This window comes from Filicampus tigris, chromosome 7 (assembly GCF_054856515.1).
Source record: "Filicampus tigris isolate MCC_2025a chromosome 7, RoL_Ftig_1.0, whole genome shotgun sequence".
Classification (NCBI taxonomy): domain Eukaryota; kingdom Metazoa; phylum Chordata; class Actinopteri; order Syngnathiformes; family Syngnathidae; genus Filicampus; species Filicampus tigris.
Window position 1 is genome coordinate 13,081,736 of NC_141223.1, and position 23,509 is coordinate 13,105,244.

At 40.5% G+C, this 23,509-nt stretch overlaps 1 protein-coding gene and 1 long non-coding RNA gene across 3 annotated transcripts in view; one reads left to right on the forward strand and one right to left on the reverse strand.

Moving 5' to 3' along the window:
• The window catches only part of LOC147144824 (uncharacterized), a 27,162-nt gene extending 19,366 nt beyond the window's left edge, over positions 1-7,796 (forward strand). For both annotated transcript variants that reach the window (XR_015087493.1, XR_015087492.1), the window contains exon 4: positions 6,999-7,796. This is a non-coding gene — a long non-coding RNA (uncharacterized LOC147144824). The remainder of the gene's footprint in view (positions 1-6,998) is intronic.
• The window catches only part of LOC147144826 (LHFPL tetraspan subfamily member 6 protein), a 61,615-nt gene that overhangs the window by 7,078 nt on the left and 31,028 nt on the right, over positions 1-23,509 (reverse strand). The window lies entirely within an intron of this gene.

Below are 23,509 nucleotides of genomic sequence, written 5' to 3' on the forward strand. Positions count from 1 at the left end.
CAACTTTGAGCCAAGCATCACAGAAAAAGTGACACGCAGGGGGATTGGATGTAAATCCTTGTGCAAGCTGCCGACAGGGTGCAAACACACACGCATGCACACGGAGATATTGTGCCGTTACATTACATTATCAAATGGTGTTTTGATTCAAATTTTCCACCGTAAAGAGTGAAAGGCACTGCCATCCAGCCTGATAATGTATTCACGATTAATAATTAACAATATCACGGATTCCCTTTCAAGTGCAACACGGAAAGACAGGCTGCGTGTAATCCAACTGAATTTCCTTACCACTCACGAGAAGAGGGGGTGGCGGGGAAGGGGAATTGGTACAGCGTAAGTAGTAGACTGTGATTTTTTTTTTTTTTTTTTTGTGCGTGTGTCTTCAAAAGAGTCAAGATTGGCATTGATTTCAGCGCACAAAACAATAGAAAGGGTGCGGCTGTGCTACCCTTGCGTAGTTTCAACACGAGGCCACATGAAGAGGCGTTGGCTTCTGACAAGAGACAAATCAAACATCCCATGGCGGCTTGTTTCAACAATGCAGTGGAACATGAGGCCTTTGGTTTGCCATAATTCTGCATTGGCAAAGATAAAGTAGATTGTCACACACTAGAGCATAAACCTCTTCCAGGACTCAAACAATTGAAATGTCCGTCCGTCCGTCTGTCTAACTAACTAACTGTACAAATTATTAATCTCACGAATTAACGAAAAAAAAAAAAAACACCCGGTTCACATGGCAGGATAATCCGCCCGATTTTAGCCCCGTGCATGGAGACGGTTGACAGTGACGTGCAGCCAATTAGAAAGTGAGGTGGGCGGGGCGGAGAGGAAGCGCGGTTGGAATCCAAAATCGAAACAGTCATGGCGCAACAGAGCCCAACGTCTTTTCTATTTGTGTCACATTTTCCCACTAAAAATAAATCACAAACTATTGCCACCGTCGAGACACGATCTGAGACCCGTCCTGCCTCTTAATCCGTCATGTTTGTTTACCATTTTTTCTCGAGGGGTTTTGCGAGATTTTCCGTCTGACATGAGAATATCCGTGAATGAATCCATTTGCCATCCAGAGTGCTGGACAGTTTTCTTCGTTTGCGGCTTTATTTTCCGGACCACCACTGTTTGTCAAACTTTCAGCCTCCTGCTTCGGAGTCCTGCTGTTGCCAGGGTGACAGGCCCACCAGTCACCCTGGCAACAGGGTCATGCCCATGCGGAGTGTACTGTACTAGCAAAATCCCTGCATTGGGACAATGCATAGAAGTGTTAGATTTTAAAATGGCTCCACACTTAGCCAGTAGCCCAAGAAGCCGGACAAGTTCTTGTGAGATTGAGTTTCAATTGATCGCCATTATCAGAGCGACTACTGTATCTCCAGCCTTAATGGCTTCTCTGAGAAGCCCGCTCTGTGAACTGGGAGGGACTTCCATAAATGGACTCAATCCCTTTCGAATGTGCCTAACGCACTGATCTTTCTTCATTGCCTCACATTTCATCACCATAGATTCGCTTTCTATGTCACATTTCAACCCACGGGGGAAGTTCATTGGCCCATTCTGGCTTCTTTATTCTCCAACCTTTTATTTGGTTACCTGATGAAAAAGTCACCTTTCCACAACCTGGTACTTTTTTTTTGTCAAAGTGCTCGGTCAAGAAGCAAGACACTTCTTTGCATGCAGACAATATCTTTCGAGGTCAGCATTTGCTACAGTATGTGTATCAATTAAACAAATGATAATGATAATAATCACTCATATCCAACAAAATAACTATTGATTAAAGTAACTAACTGACAGATCAAAAAAACAAACATCAAACAAAGGAACAAACTAACTCACTTAACTAATTATTTAATGAACAAACTAACTAACCAACCAACCAATGAATTGACGAACAAACTAATCTAATCTATCAAGATAACAAACATCTATTGAACTAACAAATGAGTCCCTGTGAACTATGGATTTTAAGAAATAGCGTGACCATTTTTAGATCTAACTAACTAACTAGCTAACTGCTTGTTACCTAAAGCAAATTCAAATTTTCATAGCCTGGATCGTTTTTCAAGCTCTCGGTCAAGAAGTGAGAAACCTCTTTGCATCCTTTCAAGGTCAACAATTGAACAAACAAACAAATGCTCGTTTGTCAGATCTAACGAAATAACTATCTATCGGTCTAACCAAATATCTATCAATCAATCTAACAAAATAACTAACTGACCAAGCAAACTCACAAATGAACACACACGCTCCGTAATCATATCCATCGAGCTAACAAAATCTCTAATCACTCTAACGATGTGTTGAAATAAGTAACTGAACTATTAGGCAAACAAAATGACTAACTTACCGGTAAATATCTGCCGATCTAACTCACTGATAAACAAACTTTTTTTTTTTACCCATAGGAAAAGTCTCCTTTTCACAGCGCAGTTCCTTTTTTGTCAAGTTCTCGGTGAAGAATTGAAACACTTCTTTGCATCGAGACAATACCTTTCTAGGTCAAGATTTTCTGCTAAGCTGCAGAGAATTTGGTTATGTGCCTGAATACAATGCAATCATTTGGGATATTCCACACTTTGGTTGCAAATGGAATGCTACTAGATAACTCCTCGGAAGAAAAGGCGTCGTCTGAAAACAAGATATTTACCCTAGCCGAATGGTAGAAATGCACTATGGACAAAAGTATTGGGCCATACCACCAATAGGAGGTGAAGAAAATAATGACTTTGTCCTCAAGATGTGCACTTGGAAGAGAACAGGGCATTCTCAAACTGTTCCCACAAAAGAAACATGGATTCCATCCCATATTTATACAAGATGTTGGGGTGTGGCTTTGGAATTTTATTTGGTTCATTTGTACAGTTAATCTCAAAAGATGCTTGACAGACTTCTTTCTCACCATACTAATTTGGACGTTGCTGTAATGGCGCTTTCTTTGGGCAATGGAAACAAAAAAGGATCTTCCCTGAACTGTTGCCACAAAGTTGGAAGCGTACAATCTCGCTCCAGTTGGGGAGCTTCACGGGCTCCAAGTCGAGACGAGTTTTCTCCATCTTTTCAAACATCGCTTTGATTCCCGCGGGCAGCTCGCTCGCTCTCAGATCATCCCACGCGCTCACTGAAGCTTACAATGCCCGTGCGGAGTGTACTGTCAGCCGAGCCGCTGTTTTCGGGGATCTAGAGACTCACTCCGAGCATCAGATCGGAGGCTGAGCTGGGATGTGGAGAATAGAGGGATTTAAGAGCGAATCTCAAGTTTGAGGTGCACATACAAGCATTGCAACACTTCTTGAAGGGGAAGTCAACTAGGGCTGCCACAAACGATTATTTTGCTAGTCGACTAATCACTAACAGTAGTCGCGATTAGTCGACTAATCGGATAATGTATAAATCGCGGCAAATCGCAGCAGCAAGCTGCTGCTCTTAGAATAAGCCTCATTCGCTTACAGCTTAAATCCTTTATGTACAAACTAATCATGATGATAGTACATTCAACTTGTCTTAAACTTCGCAACTTAAGCCATCATTCCTGACATGTTTATAAATAAAGTGCGACTTAAATTGATGGCGTTACTCTGGCCTTAAAATTTTTTAGCTATAATTCTTTAGTGCATTTTAAAATTGAACCAAAACTATACACCATGCAGAGTTGCACTAATACAGTGAAATTATCTATGAATACAAAAAGAAGTACTTGTATACATATTTCACTCTTCTTGGGCACCAAGACTTTTTTCTTTTAACGGAAGGTAATGGAATCAGAGGAGTAAATTGGGAAAATGCCCAGTGCTAAAGAAAACTAAAATAAACACTTGCATTGGTTTTTAATTTTGTGTTAATTTAAACTCTATCAAAAAGGGTTTGTTATTCTTTTCACGAGTATGCATAATTTAAAAGTAGTAAATTGATCTACACAATCAAAATGTGGTATGCACCTGTAACAAAAAGGCGAGTTTACTGAATAATGGCTGCTTAATCCATAGAAGATGCTACGACGTATTAGCAAACTAAATAGGACGTTGTGTTACAGCGTTACGTCCAACACACACCTTAACGTGTGTATGCTAACTGCAGCTAGCTTCTAGACACAACTGTGCCTATGTCAGACATGAAATCAGGCATAAGCACAAACTTGCTTCTTTTTTTTTTTAAATGATCGGGCACCCCCATTTTGCTGCCATGAAAGGCAGGTTTGCATTGTATTGAGTATATTTGGTGAAATGTGCCATAACTTTTGGGACTCTGTTGCCAACACGAATTCGCCCTTACAGTGTAAGTCTTACACTACTTTACCCACAATGCTTCTGTTTACATCACCCGAATTACCACCACTGCGCATGTGCACCATAGTAAAAAAGCCAAAGTGGCACCCTGCTTGTTTGTTGGCTGCTGACATGCTGCCAATCAGCAGCTCATTTTATCGCGTCAACATCTCCTTTGCCTAGCATCCGACACGTGCGTGTGGGTGTGCTATATTGATCTGTTTCAGTGTCGACGCTACAAGCATTCGTCAAGAGCCGTTTGTACCTAATCTCAGCGCTCATTTGTCAACGCAGTTCCGCGCTACAGCTGCTAATTAATGCGTGCGCCACTTAGAGTGGGAAAACAAGCTTCGGGTTCATTAGGTGGCGATTAAGCAGAAACACCAGTTTTGGGCAGCACTCAGGCTGAAATGTGAATTAATTTAAAAGTGATATACTGTATACATTTGAAAAGGCTTGAGGGTGGTGGAAGGATAACACGCTAACAAAGTGGTTTCAAATGCATTTTCTTTGCGGGCACATTATAGTAGGGGCGGAGCTACATAGTGGCCAAATTATCTCAAATCATCTTCCCCTATTGAACTGAATAGAAATGCCATTAATCTGTTCCAGGCTTACCTCATTTTCAATGACAAACATGGCGTTCTCTAATATTGTGCCCTTTAAATAAAAAATACAGTAATTATGACACAATTAAACTAGGGATGTTCCAATCAGGTTTTATGACACCGATACCGATCATGCATGAGTGAGATCGGCCGATACAGATTCCGATCACATGGAATATCTGTATATTTTCCATTTATTTATGGTGACTGCTATTATGCAATATTATCTGAAAAAAACCCCCAGCCATATTATTGCCGTAATTTTGACAAAAATCTATATATATTTTCAAAAGCATGAGGAAATACAAAACCGTCGGTGGCACAATACAACAATTACTCAGTCACAAAGATAACTAAAAAACTTAAATTTACCAGCATTTAGTAACACAGTTTTTAACAGATCAAAATAATCAGCAGTCTCAAAAGACTTAATTATGCAAAAAGTCAAAAAAATAACATGCCACCTAAACATTGCATGGTTCAGAATATAATGTTGTTGTTATCCTTTCGGCTTTTCCCCTCAGGAGTTGCCACAGCGAATCAAGTGCACGCACGATTCGCATCATTGATTTGGCAAAGCATTTTAGGTCAAAGTAGAAAAAATAGTCACATGCAGGCTTCACTTGACTAAACTATTCAATGAGTTCCTAAATTGAAACGACTCAGGAACTTTATTGTCTTGTGCATAGACAAACCATCTTGTGCATTTGTCAACGAGAAAAAAGTTACTGTTCATCTTTTAATCTCCCTGTGGCAATAATGCCACTTATACTGCGCTGTGTTCGCCTTGACTTTATTCAATGCAGTGAGCCTCGTAAACTCAACATAGTCTCCCAATTGCTTGTTCTTCAAATGTCGGATTAAGTTGTTTGTGTTGAAACTTTTGGCCATGCTCCCCGCGTGAGGTACCTTTTCATGGCATATACAGTATTACAACACGCAAACTCCACACACACAGCAAACAATGCTATGTTCACATAAACTGCGAAGGTCGGAACATTCGATCAAAGCCTTTTATTGTCGATCAAAACATCCGATCACCCGCAGCTCATGCTTCGCAGCCTTGTGTCGCATCCCTCCTGTCTGCTCGCAGCGGAGGCGCGGCCGCGTTAGGGAGCCTTTCTGGCGGCGCATTTCAATTGGAAACAATTTCAATTTGGCTTCCGCGGGCGGCCGTGCGCGGTTGCGTGCAGGGCGGCGCGAGTGATGCTTTTAGACGGAGGGACGTCGTCGCGAATTAAACGAATCATCTTTTTTGCCATTTCGTCTCGCGGCAGCCAAGCATGAGCTGCGGGTGATCGAATATTCCGATCATGTCATTTTTCACGAAAATCGGCCGATCATGATCGTGTCCGATCAATTGGAGCATCCCTAAATTAAACATAAAACACATTAAACAGTTATCGTCACAAAATTTGCATTATTGAATGGTCATTATGCTACTGCCTCCTTTGACCACCTGGGGGCAGTATAAGACAGTCAGACAGATAGCTGGATATACTGCATAATGTATTTCTGTACAGTATGTATAGATGTCTAAGATTAACGCAGCTCGTTGCAGAGGATAAATAATACATGACTGCAAGTACTGTTATATTGAAAGCCTAAATGTGTTGCTGTATTGTAAAGGTTCAAATATCACTTGCTTAATGGGTTATATATGCCTCTCCCATTGTGTGTTCGCATGAGCATTAAGCGGTCTGACTAAAGGCTAGGCTCTATTTGTTTAAAATACGTGTACATCTCCTAGTGTTATCTTGAGATTGACGGTAAACTTCAACTGAGAGTGGCATACTTTTTAGCAACGAATTGAATTTCAAATTCGAAGTCATTGAAAATAGTGTCAAATTAATATCACTATTTTCCGATTTAGAGTAAGGATAGATTGGGTGAAAATAAATCATAAAACTGATTCAAACTGAAGGGAAATTGAAGTTTCAATGGATATTTTCTGCCACAATGAATCCATTTAGCAAGAAACATGAAGTAGACTTAAATTTGCCTAGGTGGGCTGCATAAAATGGCAAAATAGCAGGCTGGATCTGGTCCCCCGGGCCTTTATTTTGACACTATGCTCAAACAACAGGATCGAGATATTTTACGTCCTTTTCACTTTTTCCAGCGGGGCCTTACCGCGACCTTGGGCGTGTCTCCTCCGATTTCAAGATTGCAAATTGGACGCTGTCCACATTCCGTTCCCGAAGACGTACGGTCAAATAAGCAGAACTGAAGGATTCAAGAGAAATTCCTCCACGGACTGTCGGCTAAAATGATGTATGCTTACCCTTTGCTTGTAAATGTTCTCACTCACGTGCTAAGCGGGTGCCGGAATCCCAAACATGAACAACGTCGGAGGAGTGCGCTCACAGAGGGGATCAAAACAGCCGCGAGTCATGATCACCAGGCTTTCATGATATCAACCATACTCATGAATGAGACAACACATATGTTCCAACACTGCTGGCATTTTTAACTCTTAACATAGCTGTAAAATCTTGAGAATTGGAAGAATTGTGGTCCAAAGGCATATTTGGTGGGAAAAAAAGTGAAGTGAAAGTCATACCCTGCTAATTATAAGGCCCGACCGATATGGATTTTTCGATTTAATAAACACTTAATACAACTGTCTTGCTGTATTTTAATGTGATCATGGTTGTAGTAATCAGAGTGATTAGTAGTACTTTGTATATTGTTTGTTTGTTTGTTTTTTTTAGGTAGTACTTGGTGCAAAATGTTTGAGGGGTCCTAGTCACCAATTTCAAGCTCATGAATGTTGAAACCATGTGAGGAGACCAGCAAAGCCAATGTGGAAAACCTCCGGAGGGCAGGTTTCACTTCATTGGCCCATAAAAATAAAATCCTGACACCTTTTTGATCCCTTACAAAGACTACTGTTAAGGTCAAACTCTTCTGACCTTTGACAGCAATATAAAAACACACTAAATATCAAATTTGCACACTGAAATTTGATATTTTGGGATTTCAGATTTATGAGTGTGTGTGTTAAATAAAGGAAAATATTGGTCATGTTGTGAATCTATATACTGAAACTGCGCATGCCATAAATTTTTGTACCTTTTATGGTGACAGCGGTAACACTGTTTGAGAGGGAGTTTGAAACAGTCCCGAGAACCGCACCTCAGGCTTTGAAGGGTCATGGGGAAATCTCAAAACAATACAAAAGTCCAAGTCATGTAAATATATGTAATTTTATGGGACGGCGAGGATGGTGTTGATGGGGGAGTTTGGAACAGTCCCGAGAACTGTCTATGTGCCTAAATATCCTACCATAGTGTCTTGTTTCGTGTTGATAAAGTCAGCCACTCGTGTTGCTAACTGTACTGCATTATTCAACTTGTTTATCTCAACTGTAGCGTATCTTATAGATCAATAGAACACGTCACTCAGCCATCATGTAAGCCAGTCACCTTTTGTGTATACTTCAAGGACCACTCGGAAAACACAAATTCAAAGTAGACTACACATAGTTGCACGGGTCCGTCAGTTAAATCTCTAAATGAGTCCATCAGTAGTCTGTTGGTCCGTAAATCCGTAGACCCCCCCCAACCCCGAAAAAAAAAACGCATCAGCAAAACAGGCATCCGTCACTGACAGACACCGCCAGTGACGATTACTCTGACGGACAAATATCCACTTCTGTCTGTGGTTAGTCCATCATTCTTACAATGTGTCCCGTCAATCGTCAGAAAAGTGAGCGTCCAACAGTGACGAAATGCACACCTCTGACAATTAGGTCATTTTGTCAAATTTGACATGGAAAATGAGCAGTATTGTAATAGTTAAATCGGTGCAAACGAGGCCCTGATAGCAAGGAAGCCTCCTGGAGGAGAAAAATCAAAGCGGCTTACACTTTTCATGTTAATAGCGCCCCGAACAAGTGGTGAATATTTCAATGTCCTCTTCCCAGACATCAAAACGCATTGGTGACAGCAAGTGTGACTCTCAACAGGAGAGCATCAAACGCATAAAGTTCTTTTTGAAAAGACAATGCCGCAGTGCTTTAGGGATCCTCCTACGAGCAAGTGTACAAAGTAGTGTATGTTTGTTTTATAGCGGCTTGTGTTTCAAGTGGTGCGTTCACTTCACAGGCGCACTGGCTAGTGTTTTCTTTTTTTTTTTACCCTCGGGTGGGTGAGTATGGGCTTGAAAAGGCTTACTCATCTCTCGCTAACATAATATTCCCTGGGCACACAAGCACAAGACACTGAAGCGCAATAAAAAATAGTTGGTGTGTGTTGACATGATGGCTATTGCTATTAAAAACCAGCTCCGTTGTTGTAACATAAGTGCAAGTCATTAGTAAGTTAACCCTCAAATTTCAAGTGAGTCCCAAGTAAGTTTTGAAAAAAAGAAATAAAATCAAGCAAGTCATTAAGAACTTCCACTAAATTTCAAGCAAGTCATTACTTGTTAATGAAGTCATAAGTCAAGTCATGCAATCTTGCATAGGTGTAAATCTATAGTTTTTCCTCTGTAGCTAGCCTGCTCCGTTAGCCTTCCTTCCAACACCGTGTTAAGAAATGAAAAAGTAAGATGTTTGTTAACTTAAAGGCTTAAAGTACACACATGTGTAAAAAAAAAAATATTTCCCCACAAATACAAAGATGCTTTTGAGCTTAGCTTAAAGTCTAAACATGGGTGTAAACTTTTAGTATTTTTCAGAAGCCATCCCGCTGTGTTAGGCATTTTCCCACAAATGAAATACTAAAACGGTTGTCAGTTTAGCTGAAAGGCTAAATACCTCTGGAGATATCTTACTACAATAGCTATGTTCTCAACACCAATTAAAATATGAAATACTAAGAGCATCTTTTAGCTTATCTTAGAGTCTTAACAAAGGGTTAATCCTTTCTTTCATTTTCTCTTAGCTAGCCCACTGAATTCGCCATCTTCTTAACACACGTTAAAATATGAATTCTACAAAAAATACATGACCACTACTATAATACATAATCTTTCCCAAATGCTTTAAGATACACCCTGAGTGGAGTTAAAAAGTCAGTTTTATCCTTGAAATGTTGACATTTTAGCTTCTTGTTCAGTGCGGTCTTTTTTGTCTTTTTTTTAGGAGGATCAGATTAGGCTACATGATCAAATTTTCGGGAGTCACACACAGCTATTCCGACATTGGAGTACCCTTGGAGTGCAGCCCGCATTATATAACATGTCAGGTAATCTAAGAGTAACACAATAGGAGAGCACAAAAGGACAACCTGAGCAAGGCTGAACGCGTGCGCATGTGCATGACATCTTGCATTGTATCAAATGGATACTCCATAATCATATGATATCTGCTTGATCCTGTGTATTCGGGGATGAAATGCTCTTTGTGCTTCAATACGTCAGACGATTGAAAGCAAACACAGGAGTCAAGAAAGGGCGGCCCATTGAAATTCACACTGCATTTTCGCCTTTTGTCATTGTTGTTGATGCCGTGCTGGTAAAGCGGCCTTGAAAAGAGCGGAAATAAATGCCATTGTGTCATTTTTCAAGTTGTTAATTACCTTGCTTGGACATGAGTAAGTTGAGTTTAGAAGTACAGTGAATGCCCGCATCTTTGCTCAATTTAGCAGTAGCTAATTTGGCTGTTATATTTTTTTGTTTTGTTTTATGGAGCGTGATGGGGGGTTGGGGGGGGCGTAATCCTCTGTTATTCACCCCCCCCAAAAAAAAATCTCATTGATTCACTGTTGTCGTGCTCAGGACAAAGCCATGTCTAATTTTTTTATTTTTTTGCTTTGGTGCCATCTGGTGGCATTTTGGTAGAAAGTAAGTTGCACTCAGAACAGGAGCTACATTTAGTCAGATTGCAGCCTTGTCTAATAGAAAAAAAGGTACTTTGCTGCTATTTGCCATCTGCAAACTCTTACCGGTATTCCTTATTCCACATGAATAGGAATGGTTCACTATACTATAACACTGTGGTAATGCTTAAAAAATACTTTAAACATTCTTGTTTTGGATGAGAGTAAGACTTAATTCACACTGGTTGGTTTCATAAAAATATTTTGCTCTCAAGTAGCACAATTTGGATATGGGAAAGAAACAAGATGCATGAAATCTGTTCTCTTAAGATCAGAATGTAGTCTTACATCCATTCATTTTCTACAGTGCTTGTCCTCATTAGATCACATGTGTTTCTTCAGATTAGACGGAGAATTTTTTTCATAAAAGAATTTGAGGACTTTTCGGCTCCCGTGAGACACAACTCACAACACATTCCTCATGAATCATTCTTTGAGCCGACACTGTCGAACATTTGTCCTAAATAAGAACAAAGACGGGAAATGTTGCTTCTCTGAATATGTTGCCATTTTTGTTAATGCTCCCTGGTTCACATTCCTCCATGTCGCTGCCGTCCCCAAGATCAACATTTCAACAGCATTTTTTTTTACTCTATCAACAAAGTCAGGAGTTTTAAGTATAGATATGTTTTCAAATGTAGGAAGTAAAAGTATGAAGTCGTGAGAGAAATTAATACTCAAAGTAAGTAGAGAAGTATGGAAAAACCTACTTAAGTCCACCACTTGAATTTATCCAAATGTGAGTTAAAACATGGCAATGACGCTTGCTTATTCCACGTCCGCTGGGATGATAAATTAGTATATAGAACCCCTCTGAAAGTGCCTGTACTGAAGTAGAAATCTAGATACTTATTATGTTTCTCTCATGGTCCGATTACAGGCTGCGTGATATGATAAGGTGTTTTGATAGACACGTTCATTAAAGCGCTAAAAGCCTGGAGGCAAACTGACAAAAAGATCAGCAGAAGTAAAAAAAACAACAAAAAAAAACAACAACAGCTGGAAGAGAGTGATGAATGTTAAAGTAGTTAAACAGGCAACACCCTGGATTGTTTGAGATGATTCTCTGCTCTTTCCATTATCCCCACTCCCCACCCCTCAAACCTCAGGGAAAATTCCCAACGCTACGGGAATAGTAGAGCAGCTGTGTAGCGCGGAATTGTCCTAATCAGAGAAGAATTTTTCATAGAAGAACCGTCTTGAGCCAATGACACTTCAGAGAGTACAGAAGGAACACAGACGCCTCCCACGCACATATGGCTTCCATTAAAGCCATGAATGAATTTGCCGTTCAGAAATTTTTTTTTACCTCACAATCCACAAAATCAGAATATACTGCAAATCATGTCCCAGGATTTCTTCCTACATTTAAAATTGTGAGGCGGTCGCCTCCAGCCAGGACGATTGATATTACTCAACACAGCGAGATTGATTTCCCTCTGCGGCAGCAACGTATTTTAACTTCAGTTGCAGCGTTCGCCACTATGGAGGCGCTGTATTAGGCCTGGCCAACCCGCGTCTTGCGAGCCGCATGCGGCTCTTCACCAGGTTTTTTTGGCTCTGAACTTGCAATGCGCCAGTGTCAACACCATTCATGTGTATGTGGGGCGGCACCACAGAATGGACCGTTGCTGGGCGGTGCTGCGCGTACTCCGACATCTACCACGACGGCATATCCCCTCGGATTGAAACATATTCTACTTTATGGTGGCGCTGTCATGACAATAGAAAGGGTTTCCGGTAGGAGAGGTGCTGGCAAGCAATTTAGTGCTCTTTTGGCGGACTTATTTACGAGTCGTGGCATGAAGACAATGGAGGAAGCCTTGATAAATAATAGCGCTGGGTAAAAATATCATATCGAGTTGTATCGTGATACTTTTTATGCCAAGCCCAAGTATCGATACGTTGATTAATATCGATACTTTCGATAGCTTATGTTATGTTATGTTTTGCACATTCTATAAGATACGTTTGGAATACCTGAGGTCCTTAAAGTTGAGCTTTGTGAATGGAGTTTTATTTATTGCACTCCTGTGTATCAGAAAAAAGTTACTCGAGCAGTTGAATAAATGTCAAATGGTACTTAAGTTAAAATTTTGGAAGCACATGCCTCAGTTTTTTTAATATATATTTTTTATATTATTTGAATATCGCAATACGTATCGGATCGCAACCCAATATCGGGATCCGTATCGGATCGGGCTAAAAGGGTATCGTCCCAGCCCTAATAAATCAAGTGCATTTACTGGATTAACATTGAAAGATGTATCCTGTCAACTCTCGATTTTCCTTTTTTTTAAATGAGCAAAGACTGGACTTTATTTTGTAACAATGAAAGATACATTTTGTAAATCAGTAGGAAAAGCTTCACTTTTTACTTGCTGGTCGGCTGGTACGTTACCACTTCCAAATATGGGCACGCTGTTGCAGGTCTGATGAAGCGCTTGTCCTAACGCGGCGATTGAACAGATGGCATTCGGCAAACGAGGTAACAGCTACTTTCATCTCACGCGTGCATTTAAACGCAAATGAGAAGGAAAAAAAACAGTGAGTAGTGATGCTTACCAAGTTCATTCTCAAAATGGGAAGAAAAAAATAAGCACCGTTTTTGTTGAATGTAATGGCAAACCCACAAATAAAAAACAACAACAAAAACAAAAGGGCAACACCAGCACAAATGCACAGTAAACTAGCATATCTTATGAGCTCATATCTATTTTATGTGCACGCATATGAATAATTTGGCTCTTTGCAGTGACCCTCTAAAACACAGGTGTCAAGCTCCGGTCCTGGAGGGCATCTTTCCTGCATGTTTTCCAATTCTCCCTGCTGCAACACACCTGTTTCAAATGATCAGGATCGTATCAGGCTCCTTTAGAGCTTGCTGATAAGATTGTCATTTGAATCAGGTATGTTGCAGCAAGGAGAGATGGAAAACATGCAGGAAAGCGGCCCTTGAGGACACGAGTTGACACCTATGCTTTAAAAATTGTCTTCTGGCATTCTTAACTTATCTTGTGGTATTTGCTTATACTTGCCTCTCTGGTGGCATATTGTGTTTTTTTGCACTCCTATTGTGATGTATCATAGTATCATGGGCTATGTAGTTCACAGTGCTGTGATCGGCCGAAGCGGGCCGACGGAGACGTTGAAAAACATTTGCTGGTATGACTGATTTATGGGACCTTTTATAGGTTAGAACATAGTTTCGCACTTGTAAGCAATAATCTGTTTAATTCTGTTTAATTTGGTTTTGTGGGTGTGTGTATGGTTTCTGTAGAACACAAAAAACGTGTGTTCACTGAAATAAAGTCTCTCAGTTCCAACTGTGGGTTTTTCACAAAATATTTGGTTGCACTATCAACTGCATGACTTACGAGGTTCAAATATGGTATTTTACACTCCAATCCACCAGAGGGCAGTATATTGCCATAAAGTTGTGGCTAATGGAGAAAGTGACTTTACAAACTCCAATTTAGCAGTTGACAGTAAGTTTGAGCAATGAATGAAAGAATGTGAATAATAACTTGAATATACATGGCAGCATTTTTGTACCCACATAATCTCTTTCTACCGTTGCTGACTCGGACGTAAATGACTCGACAGTGTGCCGGATGCAATTTTGAAGATTCAGGAGCCTCCTCCATAAACCTTCCGCTTTATTACACTGCATCCTTAAAAGAACCGGGTGAAACTGTACGTTACAAATAATGTCAATTTGCACAGGATTAGGACGTATAACCTGTCTGACTCAACCGGCGCGCTGCAGGTAATTTGAAGCAGAATTCCAGTTTAATTTTGCAGACGGAGCAGATCTGCGTCAGGTTTAGAAGAATCAACAATCTAACTCAATTACGCAAAATAACCATACACACTCAAACTCAGGTTTTATGAGTCCTGTGAAAAAGTAGCTTCATGACAATTCATCAGTATTCATGAATGTGAAGGAGTCTGCGGCTTAAAATAAGAGATAAAACATGGTTACGCTGCAGCGACAATGAATTAGGACCCGCCGTGGTGTTGCTGTGAAAAATGGCAAAATTAACTCTGAGCTGCTGATGTTCTCGAGAGCACTACTTGGCTAACAAAGGCTGGATTTACACACCGTAAGTCCAAGTGCCCACTTCCTGTTTAATGCCGCCATCCCGTTTTTCTGTCAATTTCCACGTACAGTGCTTTCGTCTCTTGCCATATATATACACACATCGCCAATAGAGAATGTCATTGCTAATATATACATAATATACATATCCGATATATATCTGATGTTCCGATCAGGTTTTATGACACCGATACCAATACCGATCATGCCTGAGTGAGATCGGCCGATTCCGATCACATGGAATATCTGTATATTTTTCCATTTATTTATGGTGAATGCTATTATGCAATACCTTAAAAAAAACAGCCATATTATTGGCGTAATTTTGACAAAAAATTATATATATTTTCAAAAGCATGACGAAATACAAAACCGTTGCTGGCACAATACAACAATTACTCAGTCACAAAGATAACTGACACACTTAAATTTACCAGCTTTTAGTAACACAGTTTTTAACAGATCAAAATAATCGGCAGTCTCAAAAGACTTAATTATGCAAAAAGTCAAATAAATAACATGCCACCTAAACATTGCATGGTTCAGAATATAATCAAAGTAGAAAAAATAGTCACATGCAGGCTTCACTCTAATAAACTATTCAATGAGTTCCTAAATTGAAACGACTCAGGAACTTGGTTTATTGTCTTGTGCTGCATAGACAAACTATCTTGTGCATTTGTCAACGAGAAAAAAGTCACTGTTAATCTTTTTGTGAATTATAAAATGATATAGTGGGTCTGTTGCCCACAAGTGACCAACAATGCGTCTCCCTGTGGCAATAATGCCACTTATACTGCGCTGTGTCCGCCTTGACTTTATTCAATGCAGTGAGCCTCGTAAACTCAACATAGTCTCCCAATTGCTTGTTCTTTAAATGTCGGATTAAATTGGTTGTGTTGAAACTTTTGGCCATGCTCCCCGCGCGAGGTACCTTTTCATGGCATATACAGTATTATAAACACGCAAACTCCACACACACAGCAGACAATGCTATGTTCACACAAACTGCGATGGTCGGAACATTCGATCAAAGCCTTTTATTGCCGATCAAAACATCCAATCACATCGCTTTTCTACACACACATATATATATATATATATATATATATATATATATATATATATATATATATATATATATATATATATATATATAGTATACACGCTGCAGTTGTCACCACCGGTCATTCTGCTACTGCCGACTCCTTTGATTGATTGAGCCGTAAAGAACTTCGTGGACCCGACAGGACTTGGATAAAAGATGAAGAGTCTGTTGAGATGAATGTCATGACGTGAAACCTCAGGTCAGTGGTTTTGAAAGATTTACAGTATGTTAGCAGTATAAACAGCACCTCAGCGACAAAGATTATCGAACTCTGACTGGGTCGGACATTTAACAACGGACGGTGCCAGGTTGAAACATTCACATTTCCCTGACACACATGGCGTGATAATTACAGTCAGAAATGTGAATGACACAGACACACTAATAATTAATTCATCGATCATTCATTGTACCAAGACTGACCTGTGAGAGGCAGCATGGTGCCATAGGGCAGCAAGACTGCCGGAAATTTACAGAAGAATAAGTAGTTCTAGCAGACGTGGGCATTTTACAAAATTTGCCGGTCCGTCATCCATCAGTAGTCATGGTACCCAACCGTCATTCGTCAGTCCGTCATTTTTCGTGATGAACCGAATTGTAAAAGCCCGTCTGTTAGTCCGTTAGAAGTCCGTTAGTCCGGCGCCCGCCCTTCCCTCCCCCAAAAAACCATCAGCAAAATGGGTGTTCCGTGGCTAGTGCGGATTATACTGACGGACGAAAACCCTTTTCCGTCAGTGCTTAGTTCATTTTAAAATGCGTCCCGTCATTTGTCAATCGTCAGCATAATGGACGTCCATCAGTGACGGACTGATGGACCGGTCTGTCTGACGGAATGCCTACCTCTAGGAGCTAAACTAGCTAAGCTGGCCACTACTTTATGGTAGCAAACTCTTCTGTTTTTATGATTGTGAATGGCTTTTGAGATATTGAATAATCAATTTTCTTGTAATTGGACCGGACACGAACATTTGTTCATAACAAATAACGTGACAGGCAGAACCAGTAAATGATCTTCCACTCGACAAGAAGGTACATTTAACCCAGGGGTGCCCAATTACGGTTCTAAATAGCCCCTACGCTGCCTGTTTTAGATGTATCCCTCTTCCAACACACCAAATTCACATGATCAGATCATCAGCAAACTCTGAGAAGCCTGATAATGATCCTGATCGTTGGAAATGGGTATGTTCAAAGAGGAGATCTAAAACAGGCTGGATAGGGGCTCTGGAGGACCAGACTTGGGCACCCCGGATTTAACCTATATAGGCATTCATACAAAACAAAAAGAAAAACAATGAGAAAAGTAGTTTAGAATTACAATCCTACAATTTGTGTGTAAATTGAGATGAGATCATCTGTTGGAGCCACTTTCTCTGAAAGCAGTTTTTGTGTAAATCACTTTTCCTTCATTTATGTGAATAAGACATTTCAATCTAAAAAATAAATGCATATGCATATGTTCTACATTCTACATTCCTTGCCCGTGTCATGCTCCCTGCCCGGACTAAGGCTTCCTCATTAGTATTCCATGAATTTATTAAGGAACAATGGCGGCTGTCTGGGAACATGGGAGCTCTTGATGGAGGAGAGCTTCAGCCTCACTAGGTCAATGCCCCGCCTCCCTCGTCCACTCCCTACCGACCTAAAGCTGAAGGTCACCACGTCCTTGGCGGGGGTAGTAATGTGGTGATGTGAAGCTCTCTATTGTAGGACGGATGGCTTTGTGTGAAGCTACACGAGAGCTTGACTTTAAGACACAATTCAATGGGCAAAGAGGAGGTTTTCCCTCCTTCTGGTGAGCTATAAAAAGATATAAATGGGATCAGACTTTGCCTGAAGACCATCCACCGGAAAAATAAGATGAATGAACGGGGGGTGGGGAACGTCTGGAAAACTGCTAAACGGTTCCTACGCGAGGGAGGTGAGATTCGGTGCATCCTAGCAGAGTGCTCCATGCATCACAACACTTCAACCAGATTAATAGAAACAAGAAAAGAAAGTCGAGCTTGAAAGATTCAAAGAAATAAATCACAAGGGAAGGGAAAATATTGCATTACGGGGCCCTGGCCTACAAATCCGATTGAATTGGAATACCTCCCGGTGGTACACTGTCCGTCAGCCTTGGAGCTTCCTGCTGTGCTGATACTGAAAACTAATGAAGTGATGATTATTAAACATTGGACATTTATCGACAAACTCGGAAATTAAATTTCTGGAGAAATTGCAAGTGAATGCTTAAGAGCTGACTTAATTTAAATGGGAAAAAATGTTGAATGGGAGACTGAAAAAAAGCTCATTTTAAATGATTGAGGTCATTTTTTTTTGTATCCATTAAATTTGTGAATTTTGTCAAGGAAAATATGGAAATCTCGAGAATGTAAACAAATACTTCCCAGGATGTCCTGAATGGATTTTATTATTCAAGTTGAAATGGTTTGAAATGTGGAAGACGGTAAATGCTCTGCATTGATTTGGGGATGTGGTCATGGAGAATGACATGATAAACTAGTGATTTTTTTCAAGGTTTGTGAACGTAAAAATCTTCATCCAAGATGTCCTAAATTTTGTGAATATTTTGAAATTGTAATGTTTGAATCAGTTGAGTGTAGGAATTATCTAAATTTGTATGTCTAATACTTTTAAATTAGATGTTTTTTTAATGGAAAATGTTGAATTGTTGCGAAAAATGTGTATTTGGGGCTGTGGAAAAATTATTCCCAGCGCGCCTTGAAATTTGTGGCGTTTTGGAGTTGGACGGTTTTGAATCAGTTGTGAGATTTAGAAGTAGCAGCAGCATCATTCTGAAAAACAAAGAATTACACATTATGTATTTAAAACAACCACATAGCTTTGCTGGTCAGCGAGGCTGCCAAGAGGTAGACAACAACATTGAAGCAGTTTCAGGAGTCTACTTTGCTAAATGCTCAAAAACAATGCAAAATGCCAGAGATGAGCTAATGAAAAGCATCACTGTTGCGGTGTCATAACCCAACAGATATTTGAAAACAAACGGTTGAGAAAAACACTCACAGGCATATATTATATTGTATATTATATAATATATATATATATATATATATATATATATATATATATATATATATATATTATTATATATTTCTATATTATTATATATTATTATATAAAGCGACTATGATACTGCAGCTTGCTTAGGATGGTTTGTATGTACTGCATATCAGTTTACCATTTATTATACCGCTCTCACACTCTCAGCCATATCTATCTTACTTTCCATCATTTTTTTTAATATACAAGTTGAACGCCCACATCCAACCAGAGTGACTTCCGCTGCCAACGGAGACGTCACGAACGCATTCTCCATTTTACGCCTCCCAATTTCCCCCTCGCATCCTCTTCATGGCTGAGGGGAGATACAGCCTGCACCGCTTGTGCAATAAAACTAATTACCAATAAAGAAATATGACAATAAAGGAATGGATGTGCTCTCGCAATCTGCAGCTCAGAGAGAAACGTGCGCCGTGTCCTCAATGACAATTGCATCATCCTACGGTTAGTCGACTCACTCGAGAGGAGGAAAATGAATGTTGTCAATGCACGAGATGATCTTGGGGAAAGGCCACTGTTCCAGCTTAACTGGCCACTCGAGTATACGTACTTTGAACGCGGTAGAAACCGTAAATGATATTTTTGTGCAAATAAGAAAAGGAGGGACACAACGCCAGTGGTGAGCCACTTAAAATCGATGTTGACATTTCCGTGTGCGGTGTTATATTGACTTTTGAGTTTAATTCGTTGGGTGACCACGATCATCTCAAATCAGCTTTCCCAATTGAAATGAATGGAAATGTCATGACATGGTACCAGCCAACAAAAAATGTTTCGTATGTGTTTTTCAAAAAGAAAAACAGCACTCTCGAAATATTGTACTGACATCATCAGAATATTGACGACATCGTTAAATAGAATGTCAAGAAATAACTTTTTCTTCAATCCAACGGGCGTCGTGCTGGTCCTTCTTGGTCATCTGGGGGCAGTATAATACAGACATACGGATATACATGGAGACGGTCACAGGTTCTCAACTAGCCGCAGTGATGTTAGTCATTCATTTCAGAGGATAAAGAATGGATATAGCAACGTGAAAAGAGTTCTCAAAAATGACATTGTCAAAATGCTGTCTGGTTGGAATGGCTACTACAACCTGAGTACAACGTATATAAGTCATTTTGAAAATCAGATAAGATGTTCCAGAGAAATATTTTTTTTTGTGTAGAAGAAAATTACCCTTTTGGGGAACGTTTTTGTGATATTGCCTACTGAAAATCAGGTCCCCCCCCCCAAAAAAAAAATCGTCAGTATAATGTCATTTATTTCATTTCACCTGCTTTTCAGGGAACCCCTTCTCTGATTGGCTGACAAGTTTCAGCTATGAATATCCGCCAATATACTCGTAAAGTCACAATTTTAAGGGTTCTACAAGTCAACGTGTCAAAATTGCAGTGATGTTTCAAACATCGTCCCGTGCCCTAAAAACTCGACTTAACCTCGCGCAAATTAAATTTCTTTTGTGAGGAGAGCAGTGTGAACAGAAAAATAGTTCATGTGCTTCAGTAATAAAATATCTTTTTTCATGAATTTACTTGTTATAGAGGATTTTCGAGGTGTTTCAAGTGCTTATTCCATGTTTGTTCCCTGAAAATTTCCCAGTTGTCATGTTGTCAATATGTGCCTGTGCGTATTGTTACATTGTCTGTCTATGTTGCTCCACCATTTGTGTTCAAATATGTCGATTAAAACGTTAAACACCGTGGTATAAAGAAGTGTATTTCCCTTTCCCAGTCTCCTTTACCGCGTGTACCTTACATGTGATAGTTATGTTTGATAGCAGTTAGGATTATAAGGGGCTCCTTGAAAAAAATTCTTCCTTGTACGGGATCCCTGACCCCAAAAAGTTTGAGAAGAAATGGGTATTTCCAATGAATTCAAGTCACTGAGCACAAATACAAGGCATACACATTGGAAAGGACAAAGTACTTTCCAGTTCATCCACCCCAGGAATTCTTCAGCTGAATCTGCAATTTTTTCCAACTGCGGGAAAGCGATGCCTCGGCGACAATAGGCCGTATTCATACGCGGGTCAAAAGGAGGTTGTTCCCGAGTGATGCGTATCTGTTTCATATCCACGTCCTCACACCCGCGGCGGCCTGGCCTGGTCTCGGCTAAAATTATTTATCGAGCCAGAACATATCTGTTGACGTTGGAGCGCACAGGTAGATGTGTGACACACTAGAGAGTGCGTGAGCAAGATAAGGTGGAAAGGTTTATGGCAACGCGACGGGATTAGACGATACCCGCAGGGCCGCAGATGGCACACAAATCCTCAGTGTCGTTGCGGAAAGGTCACAAAATACAGCAAAGAGACACCTATTCCCCATCCCCTCCAGCGCCTCCCAGTCATTGCTTTTTCTCCCCCTTGTAGGCTGTCATCAATCCTCACAGCACAATCATTCTTTTCAGCGCCGTCACAGAGAACAGAGTAGAAATGTCGCTAAATGTCAAATAGGAGCTGACTTTTGATGCCGCTAAAAGACTTTGTGGCAACTCTAGAGGAGGCTGCTATTGGGAAATGCACTTCTTTACACCTCTGGTACTATGTGCAGAGAGCAAGTGAGTAGATACTGAAGCCTCGTTTATTGCGGGTGACATATTCCAGACCCACCTCTGATCGGGGAAGATCATAAAAACATTTTTCAAAAAGTTTACTTCCTCCCACATGCTTGAAGCACATTTCAACTTATTAAAACACATTTAAATTAATTTTTTAAAAAAAACTTCTTAATGTAATTTTTAGCACATTGGGAGGTATCACATCACTCTAAGGAAATGAAAAAAAAAAAAAACACCAAATAAAACATCAAAGTGTTTCAACACCCCTAGCTAAATGCTAATATATAATGTAAAACACCATTAGTAGGCTAACTGAAATTAGCAAAGAAGTTACAATAATTAAAAACCTTCAAACAATTGCTGCTTTCACGCAGAATCAAAAATGGCACATTCTGGTCTTCTTAGGTTCTGTTCTGTGAACATCTTTATTTTTCTAACATTATGTAATGTTGTGGCTGCTCTGTGTGCGTTAGGGGTTGTCTCGTTTCCCTGCCGGAGCCCTGTCAGAGCATTTCCTGCCACCATACGGTGGCCTCCTCCCGCGGGTGTTTGCTCCTCTACCAACACCATATGGCAAGGCCAACTAGCGAGGACTCACGCAGCACTGTCATGCTCTCCCACGAAACACTTCAGACTCCAAAATGAAAGTGTAGAAATCCAGGACAAGCCCAAAGGAGGAGGAAAACGCTTGGAAGTCAAATTACAGTAAACCCAAGGCTAGTCGCGGCTTGCTACTCATGATTCGATTTGCTGAATGATTCACCTACTGGCAGCTGTTGGGCTTATTTGTGTTCTTACTCGAACAGCCCCAGCAAATAAGAGAGTAATAATTGGCGTAAAGGAAGTGGGGTGATGTGATACATCTCAACTGTTTAAGATCTTTGCATGCTAAGTGTAGCCTTGGTTGTTAACGGAGAGGCTTCACTGCATTGTGTGTTTTTGCTCTATTGAGAGGCTCATTTGCTTGGCTACGCCCCCCTTGAAGTCACACAGGTCAGGCATACAGTTGATGTTGTTACTTCATAAATATGCTTTATAAAGCCAGTTATTCAATTACAATCTCATTTATTATTTTATTTTTTGGAGGGGTTGTTAAGGGGTGTAAACTTTCTGCAATGTTTATGGTAAATTTCCATGAGAAGTTAAGTTGGGGGAAATTTGGAAATAGTCCAAATGGGAAGCATTCCTTGAGAATCTATGGAAATTAATTGCTATTTGAGTGTAATTGAATGTAAATTTATTACATTCATACATACTCTAAATATGAAAATTTCAATTTGTCAATGTTTTGTGCAAGCACTTAGCCGGTGCTGCTTTGGACCTTCGGAAGGTAATCGCCGATGCAGGTGGTGGGGGGCGGGCTGAAGTATATGCTCCATTTAAATAAATAAAAAAATAATAAAAAAATGGGGGCGGTGGGGGTTCTGTATCTCTGTGCAGCCTTGTACGAAATGGGGGCCGCAGACCATCAGTTAGGGACCCCTGCACAATCGTCTTCTTGCAATCCATTATTAAAAGGAATTTCAGATTGTTCCGGAAGTTGTTAAGAAACTGAAAGACATCCGAAGGGAACAAGGCCGACAGCTGGAAAAGCAATCTCAGTGAAACCCAGGAGCCGTTTTGTTGACGACACGACTCGGGGGGGGGAAAGGCAACAAAAAAAAAGCCTGCCCGCCACCACCGCTCGCCTCATTTCCCGCCAGGTTTGCTGGATAATTCAGGGGACAGTTGGCCGTGACGACAGTTACGGGCGCCTGTTGTTCACATGAAAGACAACAAGGCGAGACGGCGAGTCAGGTGTGCGACGGCTTTACGACGACGCCTGAGTGATGGCGGCAAGTTGTTGGCAAAGCGCAAAAGTCTACGATTGGTGCTCTTCACCTTGGCAACGAAAACAAATTCAGCCCGACACCGCAGCCAAGGGGCTGAGTTGCATTGCAAGTGGTTAG